This window comes from Myxocyprinus asiaticus, chromosome 42, assembly GCF_019703515.2.
Source record: "Myxocyprinus asiaticus isolate MX2 ecotype Aquarium Trade chromosome 42, UBuf_Myxa_2, whole genome shotgun sequence".
In the NCBI taxonomy this organism is placed as follows: Eukaryota; Metazoa; Chordata; class Actinopteri; order Cypriniformes; family Catostomidae; genus Myxocyprinus; species Myxocyprinus asiaticus.
Window position 1 is genome coordinate 12667404 of NC_059385.1, and position 16710 is coordinate 12684113.

At 35.4% G+C, this 16710-nt stretch overlaps 1 protein-coding gene and 1 long non-coding RNA gene across 2 annotated transcripts in view; both read left to right on the top strand.

The window, feature by feature from the left end:
* The window catches only part of opcml (opioid binding protein/cell adhesion molecule-like), a 241270-nt gene that overhangs the window by 61972 nt on the left and 162588 nt on the right, over positions 1–16710 (top strand). The gene's annotated exons all lie outside the window — the stretch shown is intronic.
* LOC127432439 (uncharacterized) lies at positions 10696–12848 on the top strand. Its single transcript, XR_007895746.1, has 3 exons — positions 10696–11108; positions 11386–11515; positions 12172–12848. It is a non-coding gene; the product is annotated as an uncharacterized LOC127432439 (long non-coding RNA).

Here is a 16710-nt window from a genome sequence, read left to right on the forward strand (position 1 = left end):
AGGGGTGTTTGTGATAATCAGAAGGACAAATCTTGACATACTGGTGTTTACAGCTGAAAAACAGGAGAATGACATACTGGGGTTTTAATTTGCCATTTGCATTCCTGTCGTTTTCTTACAGCCATTTATCTTGCACTACAGTGACATCTTCTGGCATGTGTTTTCATGTTTTTCCATGCACTTTCATGTTGCTGGCACATGTTGCTTTTATTTGTTATTATTTTATTATTATTATTATTATTATTATTACAGTACGATTAGCACAGCTGCTCTCTGTCATGTTCCTCTGAATATTTTGTTGATTCTTTATATATCTTGGATGAGCATCAAACTTCTTGTCTTGTTGTTAGTCAGTTACAAGCATCAAAATGTTAGCAAAGCATTTACTGACATTTAGATTTAGACCTTTGTCCCCATTTGTTGTTATCAGTGTTTACCTTCCTATCAATAAAAAGTAATTAAGAACCAGCAATGACTGCCCGACTCAAGCCTGACTTTGGTCTAAACTGACACCGGAGGGCTGGCTGTGATTGATAGGTCCTATTTTAAGAGTGTGCGTTTGACTAAGTGTGTGCATATTTGTCAGGACTTTTGTGCTATTTCTCCCTAGATGACATTTAAATTTCATTAAATCTAAATTATTTTTCATTAATGCATTTGAGATTTTTCTGTTCTGCAAACTACTGTTTACTGTTTAGAAGTTTCTCTTGAAGTTGAATTTTGCAAAGTTTACATAAAAGGTTGCACTGAAAATCAGAACAATATAGTTGTTTTAGTTACTGTATAAAATCAAAAACCTAGATAACCAATGGCACGCTTAATAACACTATGTAACACAATATTTGTTCCTGGGTAGTAAGTGTTATTTCCTAATTGCTTATGCCTCAAAAGTATAAAAAATGGCTATTATTCCCCACAAACTTTGCTTTTGTGACCAGGACAGTGATATTTTGAATTTGACCTATTTCCAATGAGAAAACGGGTGAATTTGTGTCTTTTCGTTCATATAAAATCTAGAAAAAACAACAACATATGAATCCAAAATCCTTCTTTATCTGTGGTCCCAAAGTGATCATATTGATATAGAAGACATTAATTTAACTACTGGAGTCATTTTGGATTACTTTTACTACAATTGTATGTGCTTTTTGGAGCTTTGAAGTGCTGATCACCATCTACTTGCATAGTATTTGTGTTCTACTGAAGAAAGAAAGTCATACACCCCTGGGATGGCACGAGGGTGAGTGAATGATGAGAGAATTTTCATTTTTGGGTGAATTAACCTAAGTTTATAACACAGCATTACAATAAATGTACATATGCCAAACATGATCTAGCTACATACTGTTCATGTTTATTCAATAAATAATTTAATATGTTTGTAAGACAATGATTAAATTGTAAAGATAATAATTCATTTTAGTGTGTGAAGCATTCTTGAACTTATTTTGGAGACCAGCATTGTTGCATTCAGCTGTCTCTTCTAAAAGACACTTGGATTTGCTACCATTTTTTTTAACCGTGATAAAATTGACTACAGGCGACAGTTAAAATGAACACATCAATCACAGTCTGGGAGAGGGTCATTCGAGAACTCATTTTCATTTGACTATATATATATATATATATATATATATATATATATATATATATATATATATATACACTGTGTATATATGCTGCCTGTCTGTTATGGACACTGAGTCATATCCCCTGCCCTCTTCCACCATTTATATACCAGTACACATGCAATAGTGTTCAGACCAAGAGACCAAAATCTGGTTTGAGCAACTGAGCAAATCTCATCTCTCTCCAAGTTTCACAAGCTTGGAGGGGGGCCTGAATTCCATCACCTCTCTAGTTGGGTTTCCAGGACTACATGCCTCTGATACCTCCTTCCCACCAGTTTACTGTCTATGTCAAGCTGATCCCCCCAGTGCCTGTAGCTCTTACCCCACTGTGCTCTGTGAGAGCTGAGCGACTCTGAGACAGAAAAGAGAGTGTTCCTCAAACTTTCTTCTAGGAAGCAAGTTACTCAGTGTCACTGTAGCCCGGGGCCTGTTTAGAGGGGAGTGGATGCTTAGAACTCAGAGGCATTGTTTGACAGTTAAATTAAGTATGTCACTAGAATTTATGCAATTTTTTATAATTTTTAACATTTCTTAAAAAAAAAAAAAAAAATGGCTATTTAGAGATTAAGTAAAACAATAAATTAACATGTGTAATATAAATTAAATCTACTCTGTTTAATAATTAATTCTTATTATTATTCTATTCGTACACTGTTAAAAATGTTCCCGTAAAAAAACAATAAAGAACTGGCAGCAGGGTTGCCAGCAAGTTACTGTAAAATTAACAGTATCTTGCTGTAGCTGAAATTTGCAGTTTGCTACTGTTTTTGCAAATACAGCATAAAGCTGTACCATGATATTTGTTTGCTTGGAAACAAAACGTGTTCTTTAAATACAGTATTCATGGACATGCTAAATTTGATAATCAAAAACAATTCTAATATTTCCTTTACCATAACATTCTGTATCGCTAGATAATTGAGGTATATTTCACACTTAGCAGTTCTCTAATAAAAGTAATAACTGTCTTTAGAAATAACCAGCCTGATCTCACATAAAATTCGGCAAGTGTGGGCCGATTTTTCTTTAGCCGAAATCGGTATACGTTGACCGAATTTGAAAACACTGCCTCCATAGGTTAAAGCAGTAAGTGTTTCAGAGCATATAAACAAGTGTGACATCCATTTATATCCAGGAGATCACCAGAAGCCAGTTGTAAAAAGAATTGTTTTCAGCTGAACAGGGTGTAAAACAGTGAAGAGGAATGCTTATTTTATTTAATCTACCCCCCCCCCCCCCCAACCAAAACCCAAATCTAACCCTAACCATTAGTAAAAATGCAACCTCATTATCATGCTCATGATTATTTATACAAACATGATTACATTCTCATTTGAATGGGGATTGAACTGTGGTCTCCCATGAAACTGAAGCAACACGCTACCAGTCGTGCCACGAGGGAAAGTAATTGTTGTTGAGCTGTTCCAATTTGTCAGATAGGGCATGTCAATGAGTCGGCATACTGTTGCCGATCCTAGGGTACCAGAACTTTCTGAAACAGCATGCTGACTTCCCATGTGATCATGTTGCAATAACGTGAAACATAAACAGTCTCCAAAGATTATTGATATGAGGGACACTATTAATTTGTCCTTAACTGTAGAAGTCTGTTCGCTTGAATTCTGACATTTGTTTTTAGGCAAAGCAATTATATTATAGTAGTAATAAATAACTTTAGAAATTACCTCAAGCTCTGACATTTTCCAGATGCAAATGATATTCCAAAGCTGGCAGGGGCAGCAGAGACGATCATGCTTATCCACATCGATAGATGGCAGTACAGCGTCTAACACCACTGTCGTATCGGTACTTAATATACATGAAGAAGAGCAATGCTAATGCTAGCTAGAGAACTACTGAATGCCCTTTTAAAGTGATGAAATTCTTTGAAATGAGTTGAATACAACACTGATCGTAAACAGTTATGATGTCTGATTGGATCAATGCATCAACTGCATTAAATGTTATGATATTGAAAATTCAATTAATCTCATTGATTATAAATACAATAAAACTAACCGATTACTTCCAAAGTTTCAGTATTCATGGATTCAAGAAGGATTCGTAAAGATTTGTATGTCTCTAAAGTAGTTCACACATAAAAGATTTATGTTTTAGATGCTGTCACTATGTCAGTATTGTTTCAATGTCTTTGCAAATGTAAGCAAATGCATGTGTGTTAGAATCTCACTTTACATACAGTATATATACCTATTAGTACTAACGGAATCACATTGAATTAACAGATGTAATATAAATAAAACTACTTTGTTCAATAAAGTGTCATTGTTTATCCTATTTTTAAGATTTACACATTAAATTAAATTGTGTAACCTTTCAAAATATTAAAGAAATAAATATTTATTTTTTTATTTTGTTAAAGATTACTTCAAAACATTAATTTAATTTGATGTAAATTTGTAATGAAATTGAGATGTGCAAATCTTAGAAATATTATTTTAAGTGTAATGTTTGCTCCACTTGCATCAGCAAATTGAAGAAATTAAAGAAGTTATTGTTTTTAAACAGTTTTCCCAAAAACCTACTCCATCTGCCATTGATCAGACAAAAAGAAGAAATAAAATCATGCCATAGGTTGATCCAATGTTGCTTTTTCACTTCAGAGTCACAATGTTTACACTTTTCATTGGGGCATACTAATAATAATGCTGGGCCAGGAGAAAGTATTTTAACATTGAAAAAATGACACACATCACCTTTCATGAAATACAGTATTAAATGTTCAACAAACTGTTAGTGCATGCACAGTGTTGAAAATGAAAAATCTCTCTTGCAAGAGGAAACCCATGAGCTGTGTGCAAAAGGGTTTTCATGTTGCCAAGCAAAACTAAAAGAATCCTGTACTGGTCTGGGTGGCATTTTCTTTCCACTCAATAACAAATAAGAACACTCCCTACCATCACCCCAATGCCAAGAAACACCCCCCTTCCCAAATCAAAACATCCCCTAAGTATTTCTGCATCCATTGCAATGAGCATCAGCTGTGGTGGGCCTCGCTGCTATTTTGATTTCTGTCCCCATTTCCTCTTTATCACACTATGATAAGGTCACCCCACGCTGTCACCTGCTTTAACAAACTCCATTTACTTTCCACTGCAATGCTATTATCTCTATGAGATGTTGTCTGAAAGACTGTATACCTACAAAGAGAAACTCATCATTTCACAGCTTGGGAATCAAACCTTCCTGTTCATGTTGAAATCTTGTCCTCTTAACTCTAGAAATGGTCAATTTTAGATCTCTTCTTGAGATTTGTAATCTGCCATGTTTGCTGTACAGGTCAAAATGTAGCAGAATGACAAAACAAGCCTTTGTTGACAACAAGAAAACTACTAGCAAATGGTGTGTTTCAAAGCTGTTTTTCTGTGCACATTGGTTGTTTATGAACAGAATATATGTGTATTGCAAGTATATTATTTTTACTATTTCTCAAGTACATTGTTATTAGCACAGATAACAGTAAAACCAATAACATGTAATTATAATAATAACTTTCAAATTACATTGTAATAAAAAGTGCTTATCATGTGAAAGGCAGAATTTATTACAGTCTGCAGCATCCAAACTCAATTTCTAAAGAACTGAATTTTCCTGAAAGAAATATCAAATGTTGAAAACAGCAGTTATTTCAATCAAGCCACCTATGGTTAGCCAGTTGTCACAAACTGTATTTTGGAAGCCACCCCCCCCCCCCACCCCATTTAAATCAAAGGAACCGCACTGTGCAAAATTATTGCCTGTTGTTATATGCCATTGTATTCCTCCCAGGTTGTGGCATGTTTGTACACAAAGTATTATTGTGTACTGAGGTGTGTATGAGTAAACATTAAACTGCTACAACCAAAGGCCAAGAGCAATCTCATTAAATTGCGAATGCATAGACCTCTTATCAAAGAATTCATCATGGTCCCTCTACCTAATCGCAGCTCTCGCTCAAGCGTGAATATTGTTTAACAGTGTATTAATGCGTCAAGGTATGTTGGGAACTGTTACAGCCTACAGGTCTTTGACCCAATTAGGCCAGCTGTGGGATAATTCCATGTAAATCACCAACTGTGAGATTGCCAGACAGCTCTGCTTTCTACTGGAGTGGGCCATTTGAATTTCACACCCATCATTCCCTGCCTTTCATCTGCCCTTAATGGAGAAGCAGAATGCACTAATTGTTAGACGTGAGCCAGGGGTGCTATCCCTTGACTAATTTAAGCTGCATAATGTATTACATAACTACCAACTGTGTGGCGTCCATGCCTTTATTTCAGATTTGTGAATTATTAGACTGCCCCAACCACTATGATACAGTAGATCAGGGCTGTAACTGCAATATACATTGAGGGGGACAAGTCTCCACCAATAATCAGATATGGCCAAATTGTCCCCCCAATAATTGGTATCCTTGTTGCTGTTCTGCTGCAGTCCATTATGTGCTGCTGTCTAATTGTCATTAAGTTGTTGCAGGAATAGCATAAAGGTTTTAAAAAAGTAAAATTTTTAGTGTGCTTATAAGTCTAACATTGCTCGTCAATGCCATTTGAGATTTTTAAGAAGCTAATCGGGAACCTGTTACCACACCTTTAGTCGTATATTATATCTCACATCGATTCATGAATGATACTCCTGCAGTTAAAATCAATCTAGACTTTACATCTAACTCTCTAACTGACAGTACAACCTGAAGCCTGCCTAAGCTCAGTTTTAACTTGATTCTGATCTGAAAATGTTGATGTTTTTCTTAGTTGGATATATATATATATATATATATATATATATATATATATATATATATATATATATATATATATACTTTAGCACTGTTAAAGGAGTAGTTCACCAAGTACATTTTAATTACTCACCCTCATGTCATCCCAGATGTGTATGATTTTCTTTCTTCTGCTAAACACAAATGAAGTTTTTCTTTTTCAGTTCTGCTGATCCATGCAATGTAAGTGAATTGTGACCAAAACTTTTAAGCTCAAAAAATCACAGCATAAAAGTTATCCAAATGACTCCAGTGGCTTAATCCATGTTTCTGAAGTGATCCAATCAATGTTGGGTGAGAACAGACCAAAGAAAAACTCATTTTTCACCATACATTTTGCCATTGCAGTCTGTAGGCATGATCATGATTTAAAGCTCGATTACTTTTCCTAGCGATTGACACATGTGCTGGGCAGTAGATGGCACTAGGATGTGTCAAGAAAATCACGCTCGCCAAGGAGACTGCTGATGTCAAGATTTAGAGTGAAAAAGGAGTTGTATTTTGGTCTGTTCTCACCCAAAATCGATTAGATCATTTTAGAAGACATGGATTAAACCTCTTTAGTCTTACTGATGACTTTTCTGGAGCTTCAACATTCTGGCCACCATTCACTTGCACTGTATGGACCAACATAGCTGAGATATTCTTCTAAAAAGATTTGTTTGAGTTTATCTTTTGGTGAACAATTCATTTAAAAGAAAAGTGTATAGTTACATTTGTGGCTGAAATTTAGATACAAATTTAGAGGGTCTACAAACAGTTGTTGATGTATTATACACGGAGTTGTCAACTATAAATGAAAGTGCAAGCTGTCTTGGTTTCATGTGAACATTTTTACATGAGTGGTGCAAACAGTCACATGACCAGAGCCATTTAATTCCACTGTGCCCGTCTGAAAGATTATGTCTGTATCAAAACTGCATCAAAGAAAGCAAGCAAAGCCTGTCAAAGTACACATACAATAGCATATTGGTACATATAATATTTAAAGGGTATATTGTTGGTATGTAATTCATACTCACAGGACAAATAAACATGTAAGCGGTCACTGTTGTGACCAGTGTGACTGATTGACTCCCTTCATAAACCTGCAGATTTGAAAGTATTTTTACAATAAATGAAACAAAGTAAATAAAAAAAATGCTTTTAGAAAAAAGTAATTATAATAATGTATTCTTGGTTTATCACTTCCTTTTCCCCCACAACTGCAAATCAGTGAAAAAAAGGGGGTTTGTGTGGTTTACAAGGACATTGTTTTAGGTTACAGACAGGGTATTATGCTATAAATGTGGTTTATGAGGACAGTTCTAGTGTCCCCATAATTCAAATAGCTTAAAAAACATACTAAACTATGTTTTTGTTGTTGTTGTTGTTTTTGTTTTGGGAAAATGTAAATATGCAGAAAGTTTTTTGTGAGGGTTAGGTTTAGGGGTGGGGTTAATCAATTCGTCTATGGAGAGTCCTCATAAGGATAGCCGCATGCAAACAACAAGTGTGTGTGTGTGTGTGTGTGTGTGTGTGTGTGTAAGAAAATCGTATTTTGTTAGTTTCATTGTGCCATACTAGGAGTAAAATACATGTCTTCATATAGCTGGGGGGAAAAAAGGAAAATTTGGATTAAAGGGGTTAAATGTAAAGGATGACTTGGCTGAATTGCCTCTTTTCTCAAAAGTATAGTGTTTGACCATAGCCTTCACTTTCAATGTATGGGAAAACAAAATGCAATGAAAGTGAAAAATGACTGAGGCTAGCACTCTGAATAAAGAAAAGAAAGTGTGGGTTTTGAACTATATGAGGGTAAATGACAGATTTTTCATATCATAAACTATCCCTTTAAGGCACACATTTATAAACAATATGTATTGTGAAAAGTGCTATACAAATAAACTTGCCTCTACCTGACATACAGCACATTTCTGAAGGCCTTGTTCTGCATTCTTCCACTTGAAGTAGAATAGCAATACTTATTAATATTAATATGAAAAGCAAAACATATGAATTCTCTATTTTTCAGCACTGCAGTGGCACATCTTCCTACAGTGTACACAAACTGGAGACAATGTAGTTTGCTTAGGAACCACTGGGGGGCAAAGACGTACCATCATCTCATTTAGCCAAGAATGATGATGATTTGGTAAAACTATGTGCAAAAGTGTTCATTCGTTTCTTTGAAATGCACGGTGTCTATTTGTATATATGTATATCCATTGACGTGGCATTGTGCCGGAGTGTCGCATCACAACTTTAAAAAGCCTGTTATTATTTGAAGAGTTCTGCTGAATCTCTTGAGGAGTTTAGGCAGATTTCTTTACTTTCATCAAACCCAGTAATACCCTTAGGAAGCATGCTGCACAGCTTTGCTAGTACTCTTTGCAAGTACTGGACTGACCTCATACTAACTGCTGTATCCAGTCAGTGATGGCGGGATGGGGATTAAAACTGCATCTTTGGCGCTTTAAATAATCTGCCTCGAGTTTCGTCTTCTGCATCAAAGAGATGTGGCGAACAGATTAGCATGTGTCTTCAGTGGGGAGAGATTTATTCATAACTATGGCAATGAAGCCCACCGTGCTTTTGACTGAGGTTATTTATATCTTAAGGTTTGTTTACCCTTAAGGGCACACAAGATGTTCCCTGGGGACCCAATAGGTTGGCGACCTTGGAGCTGTTCAGCTCCTGAGTCAGGTCTCGGCAAATGTGGAGCACCTTGAAAAGGAGAGACAGCAAAATGTACTGAGAAGGCACACAGGGAGCTGGGTTGAATCTTCTGAGACTGATTTCAGACAGAGGAAGGGAGGGAGGGAGAGAGAAAGAATAGGACATGAGCATTAACTGGGGCTCTGACCATCCGTTGGTGCCAGGATTAGAGCAACGGAATGGAAGTAGCCCCGAGCAAAGGGAAAATTAGCTGGGGGTTAGGTAAGGAGACTTTGCTGAAGTCATAGTGAGACAGGGTCTTTGCTGGTCTGATAGTGACCCGTAGAAGCTCATACCAGGCTTGACACATCTAAATGGCTTTTTTGATATGCTCTACATCCTCTCTTGAACTTGAATTGGTTCTAGAAAACTGCAGTCCTACATACAGTAACTAAGAGACTGTTTACACAGTATGCATGCGTACAAAAACAGGCAAATGCAGTGCAACAATATGTAATAAAACGCAGGTTTTTAAATGTTAAATTTTTTTCTAATTTGACACATTCTGTCTTATTAATTTTAATAACAGTCTTGACAGTCTTAATAATGTCACGTTCATGGCATGAGAAACAAATCTGTTATCATGACACGTCATAATAATTAGTATGAGATGGCAAAATCATAAGAAATCTTACAAGTTGGCTCAGAGAAAAGAAACAATGGACAATTTTATCCAGATTTTTCCTACATTTAACCCCTAAACCAAACCTAAATCTAACCATAAAGTCTAATCACTTACCCAAACCCTAAACCTAAACGGATTTTAACAGAAAAATAACTTTTGTGTACAATGGACAAAAAAAAACAAAAAAAAAACTTAGGGTTTGGAAAAAGATGATGGAAGCGTGTTACAGGTTATTGACATACATCAGTCATTTGTATTGTATAAATAAATATGGAATGGGTAATACATTTTTCTTTTTTTTTACTGACATTTCCTTTCTGATATAAAGTGTTGGATTGGAGGCTAGCTAAATTATGCTTCTATTTGCTGATTGGTTAGTCTGTATGTGAATAAATGTCGTACCTTTTCACACAAGCCAAGTCGTACACTGTAACAAAGTTCTGTACACTGTAAAAAAAAAGAAAAAGTCCTGTTGTTTTTACAAAAAAAATAAATAAATAAATAAATAAACTGGCAGCTGTCATTGCCATATCATGGCGCCATATCATGGCTGACCCTGCACTCTGACCCCAGCCTAGCTGGGATATGTGAAAAAAGAAGAATTTCACTGTATATGTGCAAATGTATAATGTGTGCTAAATAAAGAAAATTAATTAGAAAATTAATTAATTAATTAATTAAAATGGAGTACATTCACTTGCATTGTTTAGAGGAGGAGACCTAAAATGAAATCCTAAAAAGTCTTAAATTCTGTTTTGATGAAGAAAGAAACTCAGATACATCTTGGATGGCCTGAGGGTGAGTAAATTATCAGCAAATTTTCATTTTTGGGTGAACTATTCCTTTAATACTCATGAATCAATTAACGTTTTTTTTTTTTTTTCTGTAGCATTTTTATAGTCTTTTACTATTCAAATTACAGACATTTTTTACAGTGTAGTTTTCACAGCATTATTACTGTATAATGAACAAATGCTTACTGCAGAACCTGTATACAGCATGTTGCTGTAGATCTGCAAAGCATCATAGTCAAATTTCTGTGGCGGGTGAATTCTACATTAAATATAGTTTTCCTGTGAATCACAATACAGTAATTTTGAGCGGGATTTTTTTTTTCAGCAGTAGAAACAATAATCTGTCTGATTATTTGCTGATGGTACACTTTGCATTATTTCCAACACAAACGTTTTCTAGTTTTTATTATCACGCAAACAGATGAGGACCCAACATGTTTATATCCTCCATACGTTAACAATTACACAAATGATGGGAGTATAATGTTATGCTGATGGCCACCTGCATTTCTTCCCACTATATTGTTGCAACAGCTTACTGACAAGATTCCACACTTTCTTCAGCCTTTGACTTCGGCAAGGTAACTTTGCTCATTATTTTGCAATGCTAAATTAATTTAGCATAGTTTCCTTATGTAAAGTGTTTAACTTTAAGCATGCACTTGGAGAGAGAAGTAGAGAGAGGCACCCTCCTTAGCTAGTAAGCTGGTGTGCATAATATTACCAAAAGAAACTATTTGCACATTCAATTTTGATAGATTTTGTTATCTGGTGACATTTAGTTGATAACGTCATCAGTTACATTAACATTATTGGATAAAAGTTAAATTGGAATTGTGTGTGTGTGTCCGCATGCAGGTGTGTGTCTTGGTGTGCTAGCTAGCTCCGTTTGGAGAAGCTTGTCACTCGTTTTTCTCTTGCTAGCTACCGTGAGGCATGGGTTACCAAGTACTGAAGCGGGCCGAGGCGAAACAAAACGCAACAACGGGTAAGACTTTAAATAGCATAACATTTTTGATAGGATCATGTTTTTTCTGAGCTTCATCGCAGGACAGACTGCAGTAGCACTGTAAGATAGATTGTCGTAAGCCTAACTTGAGCATACAGGGGTCTCCCGTCTCGTGGAAGCATAATACATTCCACTGTATTATGATTTTTTCCCCCAATTTTTAACTCTCACAGGTTCATTTTTGTACCATTTGGCTCATTTCTTAGCCGCAGAAAAGAAAACCACAACAATCATTTCAGCTACATACAGGAACTAACTACTATGCATACAATATGTTTTTCAAGTGCAAACAATGTTGTTTCTCTACAGACACAATCCCTAGATATATTTCAAGAATGTTAAAGTACACAGAATCCATGCAAATTTAAAGTGTCCAAGTGTCCTTGCAGTTTCAAGACATTTTGTGCATTATAGACACACATGAATCGAAACCACACAGAACCTAAACCAGCTAATGTGTAAGTGTGAGTGTGTGTACTGTTGTACCATGCTACTGCCCTTTTATGTAGAGTTATCAGTAGTAAAAACATATTGTGGTATTTCTACTGGGAAGTAATGAGTCAACAAAAATGGTCATAGAGCGATCAGTCTTACCTATAAATTTCTACATTAGTAACAAATTCCTTCCTCTGCAGGGAAGAAGACTCCAGCCTAGGAAGAAGAATAAAGTTTAGGAAGCAGAATCCAGTTCAGGAATAATAAAGTCAGTCTTAGACATTTTATTTTTTTAAATTCTACAGTTTTTGGTTCATATTTTATTTGTGTTTTTATAAATTTCCACTTTTAACTGAACATTTTAATCACTTCCAGTGTTTGGATTTTACTGTTTTGTTTGTAAAAATCACTTGAAAATATCTTGTGTGACAGAGTTTTCTACAAAGTGATGTTTTTGTGTTTTTTTACATTGAATCAATGTTACTAGGATACATGTGACTGTCAATGAGTCTCAGAAAGCAAATGTAAAACAATAGAGGACTTGCACACATCTTTATGATTAACAACTCCTTCCCTTTTTTTTTAATTTTTCTTTCTTTTATATTTATCTCTAGATGTACAGTCAAATGAACTAAAACTCCTCAAACAGTAAATCAATCATTTTAAAACTCTCTAAATATGCATGAAAGATTAACAAAATAATTTCAGGCCATGCAGTTTACATTGTCAGGGTAACTTGATAGAAGAGGAAGGATTTGTATGTTCAGGAAAGTTGTTGTTGTTTGTAAAATAAAAAATGTTTACAAAATGAAAAATATTGACAAAATGAAAAATACAAAATAAAATCTGTTTAGTGCCTTTGTATTTTCAAATTTAAAATGTTGAAAGTTGAATGAAGTTATACAATAAATGTCATTTTTGTGACAAAAACAGTGTCTTCATTTTACAGTATGTAATTATTTTACAGTTATTAATTTACAGTATTAAAATTAATGCAGTAATGGCTCTTACAGTAGTATAATATTTGCTGTGATAAAAAATACAGTATCCTATAACTCTGATGACAATTACAGTACTGTGATTATTACCGGAATATCAATTACAGTATTTTATAGGTACTGCGATTAAATTTACAGTAAGCATATTGTGTAATGTACTACAGCAACTTACTAGCTAATTGCTGCCAACCAGTTACTGTACATTTCACAGTGTTCTTTTTACAGTGTACGATATCTTACGATTTTGGCATCTCATACAAATTATTACCAGTTGTCATGAGATTTTGTTGGAGACACTGATAAAAATGGCAAGATGTGTTGCAGAGGTCAAAGTCGTCTATCTTGCAGATGTTAACATTGAAAAACAATTTAAAAACAGCAAAGAGGGATGCAAGAACACATCCTGTATGAACACCCCTAAAATGTTCTAGAACATTTAGAGTTGATTCTTTGTCCCTGTCCTCTACTGAACATTGCTTATTGTTTTGTTTTAAAAGCCTGTGGTAGATGTTTGTCAAAACCATCCACCTCCACATGACTCTCAACAATGTGGGTGCTTTCAACACAGAGAATTTGTCATCATAATAGCAAAACTTATCCAAAGACATCAGCTGGGGTGAGCATTTCTTAATTACATTGACAGATTTTACACTTCCTTTCAACACTCCTATAGCCAAAGAAGATGACTAATGACATTCATAATTCAAATTTGTGAAAGATGTTATTTCAGATCTCTCCCCTTAAAATTACATGTTTTTGGCCAACCGGTAATAAGAGAATATTCGCATTTGGAACGAGCTTACTTGCTCGGTATACCAAGGTTTTTTGATGGAAATGCCAGAAATTATGAGCCAAATTTCATACGTCTTCTAACAGGATGTGAAACTCCCCCCTTGGCACCCTTGTAGGCTGAGGCTGGTCAGTTCTTTGCAAGCAGTTGCAGTGGCAAACATATCATTAAAGTTCTTGGTCCTTGAGAGCATTTCTTGTCTCCAGCCACACCGCTGATGCAAAGGGCTTCGGGGATTTTTTCAAGGCCTCAGCCTACTTCTCATCTGCAGACCAGAGAGCATGGAAGAGGGTGGATTTAAGCTCCATGTGGTGCCTCTGTTTGGCGAAAGTAAATAACACAAGTAGCCCCAGTCAGCTTTGAGGCTTAAAAGAGTTTTCCAGCCTCCAAAGTTTTTGTATCCTGCAGCTAGATCTTGGTTTCTACAGGCAGTTACGTGCATGGCTTCTTAAAATGGTGCAATGTATGTATGTTAAATTCTCCCATCATTTACTCACCCTAATGCCATTCCATATGTGTATGACTTTCTTCTTTCTGCAAAACATATACGAAGATATTCAAGAAGAATATTTCAGCTCTGTAGGTCCATACAATGCAAATGAATGGTGACCAGATATTTGAAGGTACAAAAGGGACATAAAGGCAGCATAAAAGTAATCCATAAGTCTCCAGTGATTAAATCCATATCTTCAGAAGTGATATGATAGGTGTGGGTAAGAAACAGATCAATATTTAAGTCCTTTTTTTACTGAAAATCTTATCTTTACTTTCACTTCCACATTCTGGTGTGGAAGTAACTTTCACATTTAGCCACCTACTGGTTGGGGCTGGTCAAAGGTGGAGATTTATAGTAAAAAAAGACATAATATTTATCTGGTTCTCACCCACACCTATCATATAGCTTCTGAAGACATGGATTTAACCCCTGGAGTCATATGGATTACTTTTCTGCTACCTTTATGTGCTTTTTTGACCTTCTGAGTTCTGGCCACCATTCACTTGCACTGTATGGAGCAACAGAGCTGAGATATTATTCTAAAAATCTTCAGTTCTGTTCTACAGAAGAAAGAAAGTCATACACATCTGGGATGGCATGAGGGTGAGTAAATGATGAGAGAATTTTCGATTTTGGGTGAAATATTCCTTTAATCCATGTTCCAGGTCTTATTATAAATGATTCATTAGTGTACATTTTTCCAAATTAAAAACATATCTTGTGAATCTTTCATCAAATTATAATGACCCCTCTCCTACAACAACCTGCAACAGAAATATCACTTTTCATGATCTAATCAATTCTTGATCGATAAAATGTCCCACTCTACACTGCAAAATTCATTTTTCCAATCAGTGTTTTTGTCTTATATCCCAGTAAAAATATCAAAACATCCTTAAAACAAGATACATTCACATGAGAAGCAAAATTAAGATTTGTTTACATAGAATACATCTTTGCTTTGCTAAGTGTATTTTTCTTACCCAAACTGGCAAATGTGCAAGAAAAACAAAACATAATTCAAAACATATTATTTGAAAACAAGTCTTAATATCTTACGTAATTTTCTTCTCAAGTTAATGTATATTGTTTTAAAGGAGACCTATTATTGCCCTTTTTACAAGATGTAATATAAGTCTCAGGTGTCCCCAGAATGTGTCTGTGAAGTTTCAGCTCAAAATACCCCACGGATCATATATTATACCATGTTGTAAATTCCTCTTTTTGGGTGGAATCAAAAACACGCTGTTTTCGTGTGTGTCTCTTTAAATGCAAATGAGCTGCTGCTCCCCACCGCCTTTCTGGAAGAGGGCTGTGCCTTTACAGCTCATGCTTCGGATACTACAGCAACAACAAATCAGAACCAATATGACTGATACCGTAAATACCGGAGTTCAGCCAAATATGTAAACATTCCACTTTTAGTACAACTCTCTTATGTTCACAGAAAACGTACATAGCTTTCAAAAAGACAATCACCTTACTATATTGTTACATGTTTTATATTGCTTACAGACAGTAAGCGTAAAAATAACGACATAGGTCTGGTCTCCATGAATACAATCAGAGACAATGGTAACTTTATCTACATTTGCCGTTGAATCAGTTAACAAGCATATATGGAAAGGCGATTTGCAAAAATTCACAAAATATAAAGTGCGATACTTACATCTTCAGGATATAAAGCTGGAACACAAACAGTTGGTACCGATCCATGCTTGAGAATCACATTTTTGGAAAATCCTTCTTTATATTGACCCTCATTCACAAAGCAGTCTGGTGTAAAATGATTTGCACAAACATACACGAATTTTGGTTTTGGGGCACATTTGCTTCAAAAACAAAACTTGTCCACTGCGTCTTCAGTGGCTCTAATGCCGGGAGTACATGAAGACTGTTATGTTCACTTTTACAGCCAACAACAGAACACTTATGATGCTTACGAAGCTGAGACATTATTCTTCTCACCGTAGCTACTCCAGCGCAGAAAAAATTGGCGGACTGTGTGTAGATCACTCAGGGGACGATCTATGATAATAGGGTGGAGTCCGTCACCAGTCGTGGGTGGGGCCTGCTCTAACGTGACGTCACGTTAGAGCAGAAACAAAAACCAATCACTTTGAGACACTGTTTTAGATTAATAGAAATATAAGGAAGAGGAGTGGGTGGACTTTTAACATTGTAGGGTGGTTGTGTACACACACTGCCGACTCACATTTATGTTCAAACACCATGTAAAAGTGAATTTTGCATAATAGGTCCCCTTTAAGTTTAGATTTATTAATTTTTTACAGGAAAAATTATAAAAATACAGAATAAGAAAATGTTTTTTTATTTTTTTATTTTTATAAGAAAATGATTGCTGTTTTTTTTTTTTTTTTTTTTTTTACATTGAATGCATCACATTACAAAAGAATAATAGGTTGAGAATGCCATTTCATGTTGACACTAATCA